We start from the raw sequence: 5,045 nt of genomic DNA on the forward strand, positions 1-5,045 counted from the left end.
AACAGAAATCCCCAGGTGTGTCTTATAGAACAGCAGATAAGGGAACAGCTTGTTAAAAACTCTTCTGCTTGTAACCTGCCTTTACTGATTAAGCTTGCTTGCTTGCTTGTTTTTCTTTCTTTCTTTAATTGCGTACCCTCCAAGCTTCACATAGCTTAGATAATATATTACAAGACTTTTTAACCATTAGATAACACCTCTGACCTATGGGTCACTATAATAATGGGGGCTTAAATTGTTTTCTAGGAATTTGGAGTCAGCTCTTGTCCAGTTCAAGCTGGCTAAAGTTGGTTGGGACCACTGATCCTAAAACTGGGTCTGCACAGGTATCTGATGAATGACCTTTTGATGTCAGAGGGCTGAAAAGTCCACCCTCAAATCAGGCTAAGCATGTCCATTTTTGAGTATGTATCCCATGAAGAAGCATGTAACGCAGATACACCTGCCCAGAATGCTTGTTACCTCACATTTTCCCTACCTCCAATCTCCTTTCCCCACACCTAAGACCACCTTGATTCTTTATCCCATCAATATCTCAAGCCCCTTGCCTTCAGGGAGGTGGATCTGAGACTTGTTCTCCTATCTCTTCTCTTGGCTGCCTTTTGAATAAACCCTTTCTCTGCTACAAACCTTGGCATCTCAGCATTTGGCTTGCTACAAGTTGGGCAAGTAAGCCAGGTTTGGTAACAAATTCTGGGTATAGATGATGCCATTTCTTTTAACTAGGCCTTTGGGTTTTGTGGAGCCAAACTATACCTAAGAGTGATATGCTTGTCTTTGGAAATTGTGGGGTGTTTCACAGTGTAACTTGTTGCACAGAAATTTCCTTGAGGCTGGTGGGAGACTTAGCATCAAAGCAACCTATTCCATAACCAACTTATCCTATCACGGAAGTCTTCTTGAGGTGGCAAGTACTGTAACAGCTTTTAAATGTGCAATCCATACCCACCAATTTTTTAGGTTTTCTGGCTTCCAAGATCCCCATTAGCAGTAGCTTTTACTGGACCCAGTCCAGTTTTTAAATCAACTCAGTATGATCCCAGCTGGTAACCAACAACAATTCTCATGGATCTTTGGACTGGGGAAAAGGATTAAACTAGCAAAGGAGCCCCATACTGAGAGCCCCCAACCCCCCACAAGGGCTGTGAACCTGCAAGTCGAGGCCACCACTGCCCAAAGCCCACGCAGGCTGAGGTCAAGCGCAGAAACCCTTGGACTCCAAAACTCACATAATTTCCAAAATCCTTCTGTTACCTCAAAATTCTTAACGAAATGTACCATGACTCCATTTTGGACCTGTTGTTTCTTTTTAACGGGGCTATAACATAACTGCTTGAGCTAGAGTTTAATGGGTACCAGGAGGATGCCCTGGAAGCCAGCATATGGATAGCAGGTATAATTAGAGAGGGCTCCTAAGAGGAAGATGACTTTGCAGGTGTGGGTCACCCAAAAATTGAAGGCCAAATTGTTTAGGGGCCCCTTCCCAACAGATGATCTCCTCCAAGAGACAATCTTGAATATTATTATTTCAATTTTATTTTATTTTTATTACAAAAGGTAGCTTATCCTTTAAGAAGTATACTCAAGCCCCCCCAAATTCTTTTGAAAATATTTAATGTGAGAAAATTAAATCAAGTAGAACTTAAATAATGACATTTTTATAAGATCTAGCACCAATTAAAAATATGAGTTATTAAGAGAAGAATGGAATTATTGAATAGCCAAAGTCCATCCACCCTGACATTTTGATAGGCTCAATCATTTATCCATTCTTGCACTGAACAGTTACTGAGTGACTATTAAGCGCTAGGTATTATAGACAGTGAGTGAGTGGAATACTGTTGTTACCTATGTACGTTTTCAATAATTTCAGAATGTGTTTGGATAAGCAAGGCCTAAGCATCTGGGGCACAAATACTTTAAGGCATATGAATAAGGCTACTGGCTTAGGGTCTTATCTACACTCTGCATGCTTGGAAACCTCACTTGAGAGGTCAGAATGTGGCTAATACCATCCCCATTCTTCTACTACACCATTAGTCACCTTAATCACTACTATGAAGTCCCACAATTTAAATACCAGGCAATTACAGCATATGGTGTTTTGACCCTGACGAACCTTGTAAATACCCGAAATATACAGAAGATTTATCTTCATGGCAGGCCTGCGTCTAATATTTATGGGACCAGAGGTAAGAGTACGAAATGGAAGTCAGTGTACCCTGTGCAACTATTTGAATACTGTGCAAAACTTTCAGTGTTGGAACCACAAATTGGAACACTAAAACAAGGAAAATCTCTGCTAGACACTATTTTCTTATGCAAAAAAAATATATTTTGTTATGCAAGAATTTACTGCACTCAAGCTGAGAGGAAGGCTTCGTAAGTTAACCAATTTGTCTTCTCTCTTATCTAAGCACTTTTGCTGCTCAGATTCTGCCTGAACTCCAAAGCAGTCTATTTCTGATACGGACAGCTATAGCAGCCACAAATTTTCACTGCATTTGGGATTCCACCTTTTGTTTTGAAGATATAGGCAAGAGATAAATGTTTCCTAGGAGCCTGAATAGTGTTGGTCATGGGAGAGGGTATTGATAGTTATGCGTCAAGTGTTCAGCAACTGTAGCAGAGGCACTCATGAGTTTTTTTAAATAAATTAATGTGTGTATTTGTGATCTGTAAGGTCCTTTAAAGCATGGGGTGCAGGACAGGGGCCTCTCCTGCCCAGGTCTAAGTGCAGTAGTGCTTAGTGATGCTGGGAATTTAATGCCAATCACATCGGCCGGGTGATCTAGATGGCTGTATTTTTCTTAGAATTTCTTCAGCATCAAGAAAGATAGTGCTGGGGCTTCCCTGGTGGCATAGAGGTTAAGAATCCGCCTGCCAATGCAGGGGACATGGGTTCGAGCTCTGGTCGGGGAAGATCCCACATGCCGCGGAGCAACTAAGCCCGTGCGCCACAACTACTGAGCCTGTGCTCTACAGCCTGTGCGCCACAACTACTGAAGCCGGCGCACCTAGAGCCCGTGCTCCGCAACAAGAGAAGCCACCACGAGAAGTCTGTGCACCACAAGGAAGAGTAGCCCCCGCTCACCACAACTAGAGAAAGCCCACACGCAGCAACGAAGACCCAATGCAGCCAAAAAAAAAAAAAAAAAAAGACAATGCTAGACTAATGGCTTAGACAATTGTAGCAAATTTCTAAGTTTGACTTTCCCCAAAACTAGTGTAAATGATAGCATTTTGAAGACTTTTTAAAGAAAGGAAAAAGCAGACATATACCAAAAAGAGGGTAATATTGTGAACCACGTTTCCATTGCCTAGCTCCTAGAATGACCAATTCATGGTCAATCTTGTTTCACTTTTACCCCTACCCATTCCTCCTCCCTCAATGACTCTTTTTTTTTTTTTTTTTGGCGGTAGGCGGGCCTCTCACTGTTGTGGCCTCTCCCGTTGCAGAGCACAGGCTCCGGACGCACAGGCTCAGCAGCCACGGCTCACGGGCCCAGCTGCTCCGCGGCATGTGGGATCTTCCCGGCCCGGGGCACAAACCCGTGTCCCCTGCATCGGCAGGCGGACTCTCAACCACTGCACCACCAGGGAAGCCCCTCAATGACTCCTTTTAAAGCAAACCCTAGATGTCGTATTATTACAGCCTATATATTCCTAAAAGATATTCTTAAAAAGATAATAATCACAATACCATTATCCAATGATTCCTATTAAACAAACACTTTACAGCTTCATCCATGTGAAAGGCACTGTCTGGTTTTTTTTTTTTTTTTTTTGGTATGCGGGCCTCTTCCTGTTGTGGCCTCTCCCGTTGCAGAGCACAGGCTCCGGACACGCAGGCTCAGCGGCCATGGCTCACGGGCCCAGCCGCTCCGCGGCATGTGGGATCTTCCCGGACCGGGGCACAAACCCGTGTCCCTTGCATTGGCAGGTGGACTCTCAACCACTGCGCCACCAGGGAAGCCCCACTGTCTGGTTTTTACTTTTGAGGATGGAAATAATCTGCCATGAAGAAACAGTGGTACAGTGTTCACCGTGTTAGAAGTCACAAGACCCGAGGAGGTGTGATGTGCATGGGCAGTTAAAGCTACACTAAATCTACTTGTCGGGCTTGGCTTCAAGAACTGCATATTTTGGACCTAAATGATCTGGTTTAATTTTTGCCCCTTAACCTCTGGAAAGTAAGGTGTGGGAAGGGGAGTTAGTGTCTCTGTTATGCCGAGGCGTGTTTGAACTTGTTTCTTTTTCCAAAATGTACAAGTTGCTAGGAGAACCATGGATTTATATGAACAAGTCCTGCAAGAGACTTAACAACAACAAAAAAAGGCAAAACTGGCTGAGTTAGGGAAATTCGTTGGTTTCGGGTCACGTTCCTGCTGTCGGCAGTCCCGGCTGGTTTGCTCCGGGCGTGCTAGAGGTCAGCGGCCTCCGCCGAGGACTTGGTGCCTGGGTCTCGCGCAGCTCCCAGTGCTCTCAGGCGACAGGGCGTTTCCTCCTTTTCCGGCCTCGGAAAGTTTTGTTTTGGTTCTTAATTCCCTATCAAGGAAAGGCACCCTGTTGACCATTTCTCAGCGTCTCCTCATGTTGGCTAGAGGCCAAGTTTCCCCCATTCCAGCTTGCACCGACTTTGGGAACCTTCGAGATACTCGAAAGCTCAGGAAGCGAGTCTTGGCGAGGAGGAAGAGAGGGGGCAGCCTGGCTGTGGGTTCCACTGTTCCTGGCCGGCCCCTCTCTTCGCTCCGTCCCTCAGCCAGTACCCATCGCACCGCGAAGGGTGCGAACAGTCTCCCGGGTGACTGCTCCGGTGCGGCGTTCTCCACCGTTCCCAAGAAAATACTCTTTCTCAGACGAGCCCGCGCTGGAGCGGGAAGGACCGGACTAAGACCCGGCAATGGGGCCCGAGGCGCATGCGCAACCCAGCCTAGGCGTTTGAGTGTTCGCTCCGCAGCGGCGGCCGCTAGGTGGCGCATGCGTCCTGGAGGGTGCGGGCCGGCCTCCGGGAAGAAGGCGGCGGCGGCGGCGGCGGCGGCGGC

The sequence above is a fragment of the Monodon monoceros genome, unplaced genomic scaffold (genome assembly GCF_005190385.1).
Source record: "Monodon monoceros isolate NGI ecotype Baffin Bay Population unplaced genomic scaffold, NGI_Narwhal_1 Super_Scaffold_12, whole genome shotgun sequence".
NCBI lineage: Eukaryota > Metazoa > Chordata > Mammalia > Artiodactyla > Monodontidae > Monodon > Monodon monoceros.